The 16382-nt window shown below is 43.7% G+C and overlaps 1 protein-coding gene across 2 annotated transcripts in view; it reads left to right on the forward strand.

The window, feature by feature from the left end:
* The window catches only part of LOC144093834 (uncharacterized), a 229270-nt gene that overhangs the window by 21087 nt on the left and 191801 nt on the right, over positions 1 to 16382 (forward strand). Inside the window, exon 1 of one of the 2 annotated variants that reach the window (XM_077627554.1) lies at positions 9523 to 9686. The exons of the other annotated variant lie outside the window; for it this stretch is intronic. The gene's annotated coding sequence lies outside the window, so the exon portion shown is untranslated. Of the gene's footprint in view, positions 1 to 9522; positions 9687 to 16382 lie in introns of those variants that run through there. 2 annotated transcript variants of the gene reach the window in all.

The raw sequence follows: 16382 nt of genomic DNA on the forward strand, positions 1-16382 counted from the left end.
CCCGGACGGAAAGAAATGTCTCTGCAGGAGCGTCTGTTAGAGTGGCTGTGTCAGTTCAATACCGAAGGGGCCGTTAGTTGAGGCTTGATTTAAGAGTATATTTATGGTGTAAACACACATGTGTTGCTAGAAACATGCGGCGGTTGTGACCAGAAACGTATCGCAGCAGACGATGTGAGTTTAATCTATTTGTACCCCGACAACTTTAGTTTGTTTATTAGTGCAGGCTGCATAATTTAGTCGTCAGGGGCGAGGGGAAATAATAAAGTTGTGCCACTTCGGAACGTATTATTATTCTTCTGCTCGTACTTTTACGGTACTAGACACAGATCTTTACGCCGAGAGACAAAAAAAGAAAATTCCCCGCAATTGTTTCTCGAAAAAAGGATAAAGTTCATTTCGTATTCATGAACATTCTCCGTGAGCTGTGTATAGCGTTTACACTGCAGGTTATGTGTATGGACAAAATCAGCAATTGCCACTTGTTCAAGCGCGAAGATGGGTTTGAAAAATGCTTGCGTATGCATTTATGAGACTTTGAACGAAAGCTTAAGCTTTCGTTCGATAGGCTTAGCGATAGGCTTCATCTCAACTTGTTTTCTTTCCGCCAAAATTGCACGCCTATCCGCTTCCGAGAGCTTTGCAAGACGATAGGCACAGCGCTTGTGCGCACAAAGAAATGTAGTATTATTCGAGCACCGCACAAAGCCGCCATGATTGGTCCTATATATATGTGCATTAGTGTTCACAGATGCTTTCGTTTCGCTTAATTTCATTTTCATTTTATTCCCTTAAAGGCCCCAGGAAGGGGCGTTATATACACAAGGGATGTGAGTACAGGGAAGACATTGTTGTGACACTGCATAGTATTATACACATTCAGTGAACTAATATGAGCAAGTGATGGCAGCAGTATCGCTTGGAAGGCCGTAAAAAAGAAAACTGGAAAAAGTGTGAATGCATGAGAGTAGACAGGTAATGCATGCTGAAGGAAAAATATAAGTTGCGGCGCGCATGGGGCTGTTAAAAATTTACGGAATGAAGACAAGCTGGAAATGCGACGACGGAGCGATTATTAGGGCAATAAACTGGATGCTGTTTTTTTTTTTTAAGGCGGAAATGCTGACGTCATAACAAGACTGATAACCTGGCCGCGCGGTTTTAAACGGGCTCGGGATAATTACAAAGATAAGCTGGATGTGAATTTGAAAAGAGTGATGCGAATTCTAGTTTAGACCACATAAGTGACTAGACCTCACTAATCACAAGTGGTGCTGGTTCAGTTTTCCTCGGTCTCTATGATTAATTCGGAATTTTCTGAGCGTAAACACTTCAGCGCTGCGCAAACGTTAGCTCATTATAAGCTGTTGTCAGTGCATAGCCAGATATTAGGTGGAATTCGGTGTATAGAGCAGATAATATACACCAATTATGTGCCGCATGCAGAAAGAAGCATTATTCGCTTGTTATGTCAAGGAAACCTGCAGTGGTGGCTGACTATATATATAGGATGGGTCAGCTGCAGTATAGGGAGTGCCTGGATAAGCACCATCTCACGTGCAAACACGTTCTTTATTGCGTACATTTGTTGGTCATTGGTGACTGCTTTGACGCCGAGAACATGGAGTTATATATACTGTACCACCTTGAAGCGTTTATACGTTTGGTCAAGTGTGTCTGTCACTTAGTGGTAGAAGATCTAAAATTATTTCCGAACGTGCGCTACGCGCGGAACTATTCGAACCGTGTACTTCGCAAGTGCCTAAACGAAAACTGCTCTGGTAGTGAACGGCATCACTTCAACTGTCAAAAAAAAAAAAAAAACACGCTACTATAAGTTACGGTCTGTGTGTCCGACTATTATATTTTTGCGTGGCAAAAATTGGAACTGAAATACGTGATTTCTTTTTTTCCACTAAACACAACAGACCTCAACTGTTATCGCGAGAACCTGCCCTATAAAGAGTAATAGCGCGGAGACTTTAGTGAGGTTTTACATGCGTTGGAGGTATTTCCTCATAAAGATAGTCTACAGACAGTCTATAGACTTCTTATAGGGTCTATTGCCTTCCTATGGGTATTTCTTTTTGTCTATTCATGCTCTATAGACTGTCTATACATAAAAGTCTAATAAAAGTGTATGGCCATAAATCTAGATTGTCTATAGACTGTCTATGGGATTTGTATTGCTTATAAACTGTTCTCTAAGGTTTGTCTGTCGACAGCCTATAGACTTTATAGACAGAAGTCTGTGGACACTCTATAGACTGCCTAAAGAAATTTTTGTAAGGGTTTCCCGCCTATGCGACCATGCCTTACGATCGCTGCTACAGTGGTCTCTCGGAGTCGCTTGAACTCGGCATTTATAAGTTGCGTTGAGTCAAAAACATACGAAACGCCCTTCAGCCCATTCCCCTATAGGGTCACCATTCAATCCTTGTAAATATAGTGGCAACCGTGCTTAACGCTCAGCAGTCAGTGAGCGATGTGGACCTCTCGCATAGCGTCCGTTTCTCGCAAGCTATCCGATCCAGAATCGCGTGGTTGGACGGGCAAACTTATGCCCGCTTACTTCGCAAAGGGGGCGCAAATGGAATGGAGATGTCACGTAACGCAGCGTGGATGTGACGCCGGGCGCGTCCACGCGTGACAAAGAGTGCACGCCACGAATCCAGCGCCCTCTCCTCACCGAGCGGAGCGTGCGGGAACCCGCCCCCGAAAAACGAGGCTTATCCGTGTGCCGCGCTCCTCGTGTGCACGCATGCTTCTTCGCAAGCCGTTGCCGAGTAACACGTGTATTCTTCTTCGACCACTCAGTGGGCGATAGCTTTCAGTAGTGGATACAGCGAGCGTATACAGGCGGTCTGCTGGGCGGCAAGGGTCGGCTTGCGGCGGCGAGGAGACAGCCCAGGAGGTTCCTTTTATGGGCAACCATAAAAGAGGCTACCCGTCGATAATAAATTTGAGCCGAATTTTACGACCGCCGGAGATCGCCACCTAATTGAAAGATTACGGCGTGTTTACGGCTCTCTCTCCCCTTTTTTGAGGTGTGTTGCGGGTGTTCGGTGCCTGCCTCGCCCCCACTGTTTTTTTTTTAACGCAGTACACGCCTTTCCCCTCTTCCGCCCCCCCCTCCCCCCCCCCCCCTTCCTTTTCGATTTGCCCTCCTCACCACACTTATGCGTGTGAACGCGTGTGTCCTTGCAGTATACATTGTAGTATACGTGGTTCTTCGTCCTTCCCTTTCCGTTGGCTTCAGTGTGTATTCAGCTGCGCCAGAACGTTGTGACGACAGCCTGTCACGAGGCGCGCGTGACTTGTTACTGGCGGCGTGCAGGTTCTATTTACTTCTCTTCTTACCTATCTGGAGCGACAACAGTTCAGTCAGGGTCTTCGCATTTCTGGTTTATTTTTTCTTTCCCCTGACCGCTCCTTCTCTTCATTCCAGTTTTTCTCCTACATTTAATGTGGAAATTAGAGTTGACTTCAGTAAGTGAAAATGTTTTACGGTATACATCGTTTATCAGAAACAGAATCCGTGTAATAATGTTATTAGCGGTATATATACAGGAAACCTTATAATACGGTGGAACCTTCAGCCAGTGAGAAATTTGTTCACTTTTCTTTTCTTTTTTTCATGGTGAGCTCCCTTGGTTCCCATACAGTTTTTCGTAGCAATTGCACGTAGTGAAACTACTGCTCAGCCACTTTCTTTTGTAGTCGGCCAGTATAGCCAAGCACTTAAACCAAGCGCATCGATGGTGAAAGCGGGCAGCTAAAACGTCCAGACACGCTGGTATACAGCTATTGCTCCTGTGTCGTTAGCACGTCGTCGCTCCGTCTAATTTACGTGCGAGGATCCACTTTTACGAATTAGGCCACGTCTAAGCACGTGCGTAAGCGATTGGCTCCTCGAAATGATTTTTTTTTTTTTCTGAAATGTGGTCCTACAGTCAGCAACTCGTAAGGTCGGGTTGCAGGGCTAATGTCGCCTGCTTACCACGTGGCTGATAGCGCTAACTTTTGTTAATTAACCGGCTGATTCTGGGACCTAATACCTTATGCTGAGCAATGCACGTGCACCTGTCGCAACTTAGTTTTTTTTGTTATTTGTATATCATACGCAGGAAGCCACGCGCGCCGAATCTTCCAGAGGCCTGTGTCTGACACACGGCCTCTTCGCTTAACTACTTGCGTATCAGCGGCAATTCTAATTGACAGGCCAAATGTTCTTGGTACAACAAATCGGTAACGTATTTGTGGGGATGATAATTTCCTCCCTACTTTATGTCGATTATGCGCGAAATGGCTACGACAGTTATTGATAAGTGTATCGGCGTGAGAGTATACACTCATTTACGTTGTCCTCGCGAAAAGGGACAGGCTTAGTGTCGGGTGAACATAGTGGTTGTTAGCTTCAGACACCTTCACTGGATTTGTCCTTCTGAAATTTCGAATTAGTAGCCTTTTAAGGAGATAATTATTTCGCTGAGTGATAAAAAAATCACCGGCGTATTATTCGCGGCATAACAAGCGCTATTATTCTTGTTTCTCCACAAAATTATTTCTTGTATATCTCGCCGTCATCGATATGTCTGCGCTCACCTACAAGGCGTACAGCGGACGCATCGCGGGTACTGCTTCAGCCGGCAACTGAACAATTTACTTGACTTCAAACTGCACGCCGTAAATTCGTAGTCCGCCCACAAACCTCAGAAAGCCGAGGGTGTCAAACATCACCGAGCTCAACCTTAACCTTGCGGAGCAGCCGTAAGTAAATTCACGGTTTCACGTAATTTATGTTCCGGTCATATATTATGCGCTTCTTGCGGCCACAACCGGCATAATAAGGAGCTGGCAGTTCATTGCTTTAAAACGAGTTTGAGGCTGTGGTTAACTGTGGCGTCGACTCAGGTAGGTTACGGTCGAAGAATAACCGCTTAACTGGGCAATTTATAGACACGTATACTGGCCACGCAAGGCTCCCGCCACTGGAGGGCGCGCCTGCGTGGGGCGGAAAGCAGACGTTCGCCGCTTCTGTGGTGTGGTGATTTCTAGGGTATGGCGCAGACAAGAACAAGTAGCTCGCCTTGTTCTTGCTCTTGTCTGCCTACTGTTAGGTGGAATGCGTGCAGGTGGGAGCATTTCACGTGACGGCGCACTTCTTGGGATTTTTCGACAAGGCACCGAACGCGACACTGTGCTGTTGAACTGTGACGGGCTCGATCAAATAGAATTATCGCCAGTTCACTGCGTCATACTGACGAGACTATATTACGAGAAATTAATTGCGTCGCTAGCTAGCTAGCATTAAAGACGAGAGAAATAATTGTAGCAGCGCAATTAATTTCTCGTAACATAGTCTCGTCATACTATATGCAGCTTAACGCATGTCGGTAATGACGGTCCTTTTCAGGCATCTTGGATATTAGAAGAACATGCAAAGAAATGTTCGCCTAATTTAACCTTTTTTTATTTGCTATTTGTATTTATTTGCTAGAAAGTGAATTGCCACTACAGAGCTAGTATCTATATGCCTCTGTGCCTGTTGGCTATGCGGCGGGAATGCAAACCTCTAGCACTTTTTAGATAATTGTCGTTATTTGTAGAATTTGTTATGAGGCGTAAACATCTCCCTGGGCTGTCTCGTCGCGCACTTGGGGCTACAAACATGACTGTACCGAAAAAACAGAACGCTCTCTAATGGTAATCACTTTCAATGTGCTCATCTACGTGGCATAAACGTTTCAGTGCGCGTCGTATTATAAGTGGCTTTTTATTTCTTGAAAATTTCACAATTAAAAGGAAACGGCACTGCCGCTGGCGTAAAGGCCTCTCTAAAAAAATATGTGGTGGTCATTATTAGATGCGGAAAATGGCCCAAGAGATACGTTCGTTAAAGTCAGATGTTCGTTTTAGTGGCCTTCTTTTGAGTGGTCGCTGTCTTGGTTGGTGCGTCGTTGTACAGGGAATCCCTTTCGATTGTTTTATTTCCTTCTGTTTTGTTATCTTCAAATTCGTTAGGTTTAAGAATGTTATATCGATCATTCAAGCAACCCTTGACGATCGAATTTCGGCTTTGCGTTGCAATCACCCCATTACAGTCAAACGTGCTGTAGATGAGCAAAACTGAGAAAGAATAGGGAATGCACTGCTGACTCTAAACATAGAATGCAACAAGTAGCGGTTATTGTCAGCACGGTGCCTCAGCCGTGGCTCGAAACATCGTTATATTTGACCCAAAGTACCTACCCTTACAAAAAATGGTCTGTAGACAGTCTATAGACTTCTGATAGACCCTTGTCTTCCTGTAGACATTCCTTTTTGTCTGTTCATAGTCTGTAGTCTGTCTATAGATAAAAGTCTACTAAAAGTGTATTACCATAAATCTATACATTTTCTATAGACTGTCTGTAGGATTTTTATTGCCTATAGACTGTTCTCTAGCGTTTGTCTATAGACAGTCTATAGACTTTATAGACAGAAGTATATGGACAGTCTACAGACTTTTAAAGCAATATTTGTAAGGGTATTCCGAACATTTCTTTAGAGATATTCGCTACTTGGCATAAAATTATTTGCGGTTACTCCATATTCTGTGTAGAGGGGTATAGTCCCTTGTAAGCCCCTATCAACTTTTTTAATCCATAAATCTTTATTCATTTTATTCATTACGTACTCGAACAAGAGTTTCTTGAGCGCATGTATCTTGAAAAGAAATATATGGGCCGTAAACATAAAAACTGCTTGTTCAGTGGAAATGCTTGGCTGTAGCAGTAGCAACTCTGTAGTGCTGCTTTCTTTTTTAAATCAAGGCTGATAGTCCGGACAGTGCTAAGCGAGCGATTCAGAAGGAGTTCCATTACAACTACAGGATACACGACTTACTCAACCACAATAATACAGGGGGAAAAACACAGCATAAATAATTATCATTTCAAGAACGAACTCAGACTTTGTGTGTGTGTGGGTTAAAATAGGATAATTTTAATCCTCTATTCTGTTTACCCGGGGAGCTAAACAATGCCACTGTTTTTGTTTTATTTTCTGTGGGCGGCCTGACATGATCCTGCACTCTTCACTTCCGCCACTTCCCCTGCTCCCTTGCTCTCCATCGAAAAGAGCAATTGCTATAGAAGATGAGAATATGTCTCAAATGGCATATGAGTGCTTTTATGGGTTCGGTTCCAGTGTTACAGCGGCAAAGTCGTAAATACGTCTCCTTGTTTCAAGGGTGCTTCTAGATATTGTGGAGCACAGGGTAGCGGTCAGCAGATGGTGGATGTTGACAACAAGATATCAGTCTATGCTTTCGTGCATGCTTTGTTTGGTCAGAGCGTGAAATGCGGTAAGGAGGTGATTGATGACCTGCCGTAGCGGTAACAACTGATTCCGAGGGAAGGCAAACGTAGGTTGGTGAGTCAGGTAAGCAGTGGAGATTAGGGAGTTTTAGAGGTTAAGTGGTGGTGGCTGGTGAAGAACGGGACTAATTGGCGATCAGTGGGTGGGAAGTTTGTCCTGCAGTCAACGTAACCTCGTTGTTGGTGATGGTGTTGTATTCTAGGATCCTCCATCGCAAGTGTATTTGAAGTTGTCTCGGTCAAGGCTTTTGCAGCGTTGTATTGAGATGATAGTGATGGTGTACACTATTTTGTATACTTCCGGCGTCCTGTCTGACAACGTAGAATTTCAAGATTTATTGAGAGCACCAATAAACATTTTTTTCCTGTTCTTTTTTCTAGAAAAATATCGAATATTTGACAAAAAACTGACCACACGGTTTCATTGAGAACGTTTTTTTTTTTGTGAATCAATAAGTAAGTAATTATAGTTTGCTCGGAAACAAATATTCTTCAAAGCCTTTTCAGTAAAAGGTGGTGACACTCTGTGTGCAGTATAATAGACGCATAGCCTTGCATAAGTCGAACTCGTCACTGCTGGGTTCCAGCTTGTAAAATACTTGCTTGCTCATTTTTTTCCCGCGTTGAATTTTGAATGCATGTAGACGAGGGTTCGCACGCCTCTCCCGCAAGCCTGTTGAACGGCTTAGTACACGTGTTACTGGACTGCAACCAGATTCTTTCACATGACGCAGACAATGTAGCGATTCGGAGTAGCCGACAGAGCGAAGTCAGCGGCTGGTTCCTACAAAGACCTTGCGACAGTGGGACGGCTCCAGGTGCTTAGCATTTAGACGAAATTTTACAGTGCGTAGTAAAGTGATACTATAAACAAAACTCCGTTTATAATGTTTGGCTGTTTTTTTCTTCTTCTGGGCAATGAAAAAAAAAACGAAAAAAGATTGTTCCAATTTTCAACGTTTCTTTCAAGCACTTACATCTTTATTCGTGTCAGAGCTGTCACGTTGCATTTTGTCACTCTAATGTATGTCTTTTGTTGCTTCGCTGATGCTGTTCTGACAGCGTACTAAGGCAAAAAATAAATAAATAAGCCAAACTGCAAGCCTGTGTGGAACGAGGAATTTGGCTAAAAAATTCCATTAGATTTCTGCGACACATTGCAGATGATTTTTCACGGAATAACTTTAAACTGTCGTACCTGCAATGCGCAGCAGTAGGATCAGAGCTCGGCCGGTTTTTTCTTTTGGGCTCTTTTTAGGCGTTTTGCAGCCACGATATGTGTGCAAGTTTGTCCAGATTATAACGATCCATAATTATGTGCCTCTATTTTAAGCCCGCAAATGAGGTCCTGAGAACTTATGTGATGAAGTAACCGCTTCCAAGGATCCGCCTACCTTTCTTTTTTTAGTTCATAGCCCCCTGAGAAACGCTCAAATACTACATCTCTCATTGTTCGTAATCGCAGTCAGGGTAGTCATATTTCTCTCGATTTATACTCTAATCGGTTTTATTCTCAGAGGTTTTTGATCTTTCAAATTAAAAATGCCGCGCTCCCATTTTGTCACCTTTTTTTTTCTTTTCAAGTAGCTTCTACGGAAGGGTATAAGTTCTGTTTCGATAGTGCTATTAATTAGCTTCACAAGTTCAATGGAATTTTAGAGTTCAGCTAGCTTTCTTTTTCAGTGGTCTTCAAAGGCAGTGAGGCGCTCTGTGAAAGCATGACCGGCTTCTGCTTCTACTTGTCACGTTGTTTGCACGTGAAGGCGACAGCACCAGCTGGCTCGCTCTTGGCGAAAAGAGCTCGATGAAACGAACGCCAGGCGGCTGAGAAAGAGAGACGAGAAAGCGAGAGAGAAGGAGAGAGAACGAGCGAGCGATGGAGTCAGAGGCGCGGCTGAAAGAAGAAAGTCGTTTCGGCCGAAGCGCCTAGTTTCGAATCTAAATCCGGGCACTTTTCAGCTGCAGACGACGCGCGTACGAACTTATTGAGCAAAAATTCGCCCTTTCTCAGGCGAACAAAATTCGCTCAGCTTGGAGGCCGAAGAATGTCCGGCGCGGTAATTTTTTTCTTTCCTTCCTTCACTCATCAGCCTCGTCCGAGCAAGTAAATAGAGCAAAGCGAACGCGCGCCAAGAGGAGCGGGGAAAGAGAAAATGGCGAGCATCTCGGGCCGGTTCGGTTCCGACGAGATTGACAGTGCTGGTCGTCCGCATCGCGCGCTCCGGTCCCGAGCGGAACGCGGGGAGTTGTGAGAAAAAAAAATTGAAAGCCTACAACTGTCTCTTGTTCGCGGCCGACTGTGGATAATATTGCCCGCCGTACACGGTAAGTGATGGAATTCGCATTTTTGGAGCGTTACGCCGCTCGATGCATCGGTGTAGTGGTGTGGTGTTTACTGCGGCTTCCTTTACGTGAGTTGTTTGGCGAAGTTGTTTTTGCTAATAATATAACCCTCGGATTATAGGGTGCTTACGATGCTCCAGCTGGAAGCGTGGGTAAGTTGTTTAGTTTACTGAAACAACCGGCGCGCTACGGTGATGAACGATGATATTCAAAATTTTAAAGAACTGGTGCTTTCGCTTACTGACTCCGGTTACGCATGCACTCTAGGCGGTCGGCCAGGCCCTTCCATTTATTGAACCGGCATTGCTTTCGTTTCAAGTCTAGCTACTACATTTCCTCCCAAATTCACACAAATACAAGTCGCCTAACACACAGTCAGCAATTAGTGGTGCTAATGGTGGCAATCTATAAATCCTTACCAATAGCATTTACACATAACGCCAAAAAGCCGGTTAGTTTACGCCTTCAGCGTTATTGAGAAAGATGACGGGGCAAAACGTGTCCAACACTGACGAAATTTCCTGTCCGGGTACAAAATTTTCAAATTAGTGGAAATTTCGTTTTGGTATACGAAACGCATAGATATTCATCATGGTTATGTGTTTAATCTCGGTTAAAGAGCGCTCTTGTTGCTCAAAATGAAAACATGCATCACAGGTACACGCTTGTTTTGACGTTAATAAATGCCGTCAGAAAAATATAGTTTAAGGAATTAGCTTATATTTTCGTTTTATTATTTTAGGTTTTCAAAAGACCACGGTAAGGTAAATGCTTTCAGTTCTGCTCTTGCTATTTGTAAGAATTTGATTTACAGACGGCGTAAACAATTAATCCTATGATGCAATGATGAGAGAATGAGCAGTGCAGGTGGGGGTTTGAGCTAGTACAAGGATACGCCGTGAACACATTGTATAAAATGCCGCTCCTAATCTAGTATGGCAGAGCTAAGTGACTCGCAGAATATTTCCTCAATCCTCGAATAGCTTGTTGAGAAGGTTTAATAACCATAAAAGCGATGTGTACTTCCTAGCTTTATATCCCCCACTATGTTGCCTGAAGCTCAAAACAACAAATAATTGTCATTTTTTAAACAAAACTTGAAAATAATTATTTTTCTATCGCGATCCGGACTATCGTTTATCACGTATTTTAAAGTATAAAACATTTAAGCAACTATCAGCTCCTGTCTAGCATTACCCTTCCTGCTTTGAACGTCCATATGATTAGTTACAAGAAACAAGCAGTTATTGCTCTTTTGCAACCGCATGCAACAATCTGTGGCTATCCAGTTTACAAACGAGTGCAGGTCATGTACTTCGCTTACGCAAGAAAATTTTTGCAAACACTATGTAGTTAAAAGATAAGCATGAGTAAAGCATAACCGCGTTGAGCAAAATTATTAGTTCCTATGGCGTTCAATTAAACGCATGAGGCGGATCACAACAACTGCAGCATTAGTGCTGATGCGGTTATTTATTTTTCGTGACAGAGCCAAAGAAAACTACGCCATTGTTACCAAGATGCAGTGCTTGGTTTAATTTGGACCATAGGAATATGTCGAAGTGTTTATGTCCTGAACGCGATAAGCTGATTGGCGTCTCATAAAGCGCTTTGCTCGGATTTAAACGACTTCTCAGGCTATAATGAAGCGACTTTTCAATGTTTTCATTTACGTTACCAGAATACGAAAATTGCACTGTAAAATTCAGATCTCAAAAACAACAATCACGCAGCAGCATATTCTCGGGCGTTCTAAGGCGCACAAAAATTAACCAAGAGTACACATACAGCATGTGCGCGCGTTCAAATATGGACCACTAAGAAAAATAGAATGATGGGTGGGCCAGTTTTCACCACCTACGTGCGCAACTAGCCGTGTAATCTGCTATTCGAGTGCATCAGTTTGTGAGCTGTCCAAACTATTTAGAATAATGCTCAGAGTAGTAAAACATCTTATTAAAACCAACCCCGGTTCCTGCTAAAGCTAGCTGTAGCCTTGCGTACGTTCCTGACGTGCTCGATAAGTTGCTGGAAAAAATAAAGTTGAAGTTGGCAGGGGAAGCAATGACTGAACCCGTTCTCCTAACTACCAGGTCATTATAGTTTCTGTGATATGGAGAGCAGCGCGTATTGAGCAGTGAGAATATCGAGCATGATATTTGCTTTGTGGGTATGATTTCCACTACGTCTGCACACTGACGTGCTTGGGGCCCCGGAAAATTAATGCATGAGGCTTTCTGTGCAACGTATGGTTCTAACAAAAGGATAACAAACAACAATTCACCCGACGTCCTGATAACTAATATCCGCCATAGCGCAGCTGTATACTGACATGCGGAACGCATGTAAAAGTCTCTTCCACTGCAACTGGGCGTATGTTTATTGTAGTACTTAAGCCATTCTGTCAATCAGTGTAATGAATAGTGCACAAGGGACAGCGACAAGACCGCGTTTTTGTTGGAGTGCTGACGAGCGTTACTTCGCAGCATCGTTCGCATAGAATCGCGCACTGCTAGGCGGTGCTGTGTCACCTCATGAACTCATAGCGTTACGGGTCATCGCAAGTAGCTGACAAGTGTCACAGAACAAAGCAGCGCTGCAGCGCACTTCAGCTGCGGGGGGAAGGGGGAGGGGGGGGGGGGGGGGGGTAACAAGTAGGATAATTAGTGCGAACCTTGAAGTAAAGCGCTTGGCGGTTACAGTTTAAGAGTTCTCTGAAGGGCGCGAATAGTTTAATAATTAAAGAGCGCGTCAGCAACATGACTCGGCATGAAGGGAGAGAGAGCAAATCAATTTGTTTAGTGAACAAGCAAGCACTTGTTATGCTCTGACACAGGGAGATTTTATGAAGAGTTGAAGTATACACAGATACTCGAGACTGTTCAGTGTTTTGCAATACATGCTGATTGACAACGGAATTGCTACTGACCGAAGAGACACCATGCAAAAATAAATAACAGCAACGTGGATGTCGCCTGGACAAGTGTAGCGCTTACGATCGTAGATGAAGTATAGCACAGGCACATGATTCACATGGTCATAAAGCTTGCGCATTGTCATCAAGGCTTATATTTTGTCATAGCGTATTCTAATCGTATAGTGTTTATTTATTCCAAATCGTAGCACTTATTCGCACACGTTGTGTGGGCGAATCTCTCGATGAAAAATAGGTATAGATGTATGCAGAGATGGCCAACGCGCTCATTCCAATGTGTATATGCGGGGACGCGTTATCGTTTTGCCCACCACCGAATGGTCAGGTTGTGTGGTTTTCATTGAATGACATCACCGTAAATTGCGAGATTTCATTTCTCCACGCAGCTGTGAGTTCATCAAAGTATTCTCAATCTCTTATCGATTTCATGTTTCATTTCCTCGTAGAATATTTACATCGCAGTCTAGCGTTTCACGCGCCTAAATCGTACATGTTCAAGCGTGCTGTATACAACTGTCATGTCTCTTGATAGCATAACGCATCGATCGTACTGCTGCAGAGAACACCAGCTTAAAGTATGACTAATGGGTGATATCTTGATGTTTCTGCGGAATTCTTCAGTGTGTACCATTGCCAAAGGCGCACTGTTTGCGTGCATGGCTCTAAATGAAAACGCGAATTACGAAGCTGAATCTTCACCCGTACATTTATCTGCCAGAGCACATGTTAACTTTGTTCAGCCACTCAAAATTCTTGCCTATTACCGTTTTTGACTCGCTCTTTCATGTTTATAGTTAACTAGCTATGAAAAGAAACAATAAAAGAAGCTGTCGGGAGTAAGGTATAATGAAAATATTGGAAAAACACTTTTAAAAACAACAATAAGTACCAGATATAACAACATAGTGCACGTAGAGCATGAATGACTGATATATTGATAACAAAACAAACGCAGAATTCGTATGCTAGATGGATTTAAAGCGTGATTCCCTGGTTACTTTATATCTATAGGGACGCAGCTTTAAGTTTTTATTTTCTCAAAATTTGGCGTACTTTTTAGGTGTTTTATGTCTGTGTAGCGACAAGTAACTTAGAGTTTGTCTTGGCCTTTTTGTCATCAGGAGCGGTTTACTTACCAGTAATCAGCCCAAAAATGATCGTACTTACGCGGTTCTTGTAGAAGGCGTTGCTTTGGCGAAAAATAATAAAAAGTAACGGCAGTAAAATGTTAAGCCGTCAAGCAAAAGCGCAAGAGGAAATTTACTTCTAGAAACTGATTGTCATGTTAGCATTAAGTTGTTGCTCAGTATTGAGGGAGAGGGCGGAGAATTCCGTCTTCTGCGTTCTACGACAGCGATGGCGCTATCGCTGAACCGCCGCGGTAACAAGAACGTGACCATTTTTCTTGACGCCTGTGCATGTTGTCACGCCAGTATTTTTACGTGCAGGGAAGGAATCTATTCAGCCGAGTTAGCCCGGTGATATGACAGCGAACAAAGAGCGCTTCGTCAGCAGACGGCAAGGTTGTGGAGCCTTCCGGTCAGCACTGGCGTTTATTTGGTAGCGGAAAATGCGTCAAAGCGCGCAAGTGCGTTAATCCAACTGTACCAGCGCCTTGCCATTCCCTTAGCTTCTATACTTTGTTAATTTTTACCTTCGACTCAGTTTAGCTCCTGGCCAATAGCCATCTAGCTGATGCGTGTGTGTCAAGAATACTGACCTTTTTCGGTTAAAACCGACTATCACAAATTAATTCGGCGTACTTTTATCGTTTTTTTTTTCAAACCGAAAAATCCGACCCCTACTTATATCTAAAGCCACAGCGTTTTCTCTTTTGATCTCCATGATTCTACCCAGCTGCTCAACTACAAGGGCAGCATGTTTGCGATTTGTCACAGTATATCTACCTTTGTTGTTCTTGGAGAAATTTCTGAGGGGAGCAGAGAGTATCTCTGTTAGTCTCCTGGCATGAGAGCATTGTAATCAGCGTTCAGAACGCTCGCTACATCGACAGAATTCGTTATCACGCGACTGTGCTTAGTGGATCCAGTTGCAACAGCGTCGTAATGATTGACCGATAAGAATGTTTACTCCATATCACATGCATTGGTCTACTTGTTCTTGTTCAGTTGTCTGCCTGTCAATTTTTCGTGCACTACTTCATAAGTTCATGACGATTCTCTGGAGGTAATTCTAGGGCTCACTATTTCTTTAGGGTTCTCGGCTATACGCACACATCACTGCAAATTTGCTTCTACAGTACAAAGAATTTTGATTTTGGCACTTTATTTTCATTTGCATTGTTTGTTTCTTGATGCCCTCCGGATAGGGGCGTAATAGAGAGGATTGGATACCAAGTAACTTATGTGCAGCAAAAAAAAAAAAAGGTGAAAACACACAGATAACAAACGACTTCTGTATCATGTAGAATAATGCATATTCTTGTGTTCTACGTATATACGTGCATGATGCATGGCAGAATGAAAAACAATTGCACAATATGCAGTTGTTAATTGCGCAGTGACATTTCGGGGTTCATAGTATCGTGAAAGCAACGATATATATGTACCTATGGTATATATATAAAAAGTGACCCAAAAATACGTGCCATGCCTGAAAGAATTCTGTTGGCTATTTTGCTAAACATTTTCTGCTCGAAAATTCAGAGCATTTAATCGAGTGTTTTCTATTCTGTGTTCATTTTGGTATTCAAATTTGCCTCCCCCTCGCCCCTTCCCTTTTTCGTGTCATACTTTCCCTTGAGAAAACCACCAGTTTCTGAAGAAACTGTCAGCAGGCCGGGGATATTTCAAATCAGTGCTGGAACGCAGCAATTTTTTTATCACCAATAGTCTCGACGTTAGACTGAACCTCTCGAGAGACAGCGGGCTCTGTTGCTCACACCCTCTGGCGGACACGACCTACCCATAAGTCATGCAGAATTGATCGCCCCGCCGAGGGTGCATTTATGCAAACCCGATAACTCTGCAGATTCCGTATGTTTACATAGCGGCGTCGACCGAGCCCCGCGCTGCCCTGGCTTCTGTAGCCGAGCGATAGGTCACGAACTGGACTCTCGGGCTGTTTGCCTTGGGCGTTATACTCGGTGCGTGCCCGTGTATAACAATTAGGTGCGCGCAGACCGACCGGCGTTGGCGATATATGCCCGCACGAGGCAGACAATTGTGATTCGCGAAATGTAATGCAATTGCCGACGGGGCGCAGACCTCCACCGGGTAGAGACTATGCATACACGCGCTCCGGATTGTTTGCTTCCAAACTTCAACGCGCTTCCTTCGCTCTAAACTTGCGAAATAGCTTGCACTCCTTTGACCGGTAGATTGGAAAAAGTGCACCGGGAATATACATTAGGCTTAACCCTTTCCCTCCGTTCGTGTTTTTCAACTATTTAGCTCCGCTGTCTAGGATTACGAAAGCAGGTGATGTATGCATTGATTTGTACACAGGGGCAGTAGCGCGCAATGAGACGGCTGTAGCACTTGTATCTTACGCTGACATGCACCGAAAGCCTAAAAACTCCCCACGTATGCATTCACGCGTGCGTACATTCATATATTTGCACTCGCTCTATGATGCAAGACCGTTCAGTAAGGCAGATTCCTTCACTCTACGTGTATAAGACACAGGCGATTCCTTGTATACGATGCAAGATTTCCACGCCCATGATTAAATGACGGGCTCACAACGAGTTATTTGTTCTAATTGTCAGATCTGCAGCCCCA

The sequence above is a fragment of the Amblyomma americanum genome, chromosome 6, assembly GCF_052857255.1.
Source record: "Amblyomma americanum isolate KBUSLIRL-KWMA chromosome 6, ASM5285725v1, whole genome shotgun sequence".
Taxonomy (NCBI): domain Eukaryota; kingdom Metazoa; phylum Arthropoda; class Arachnida; order Ixodida; family Ixodidae; genus Amblyomma; species Amblyomma americanum.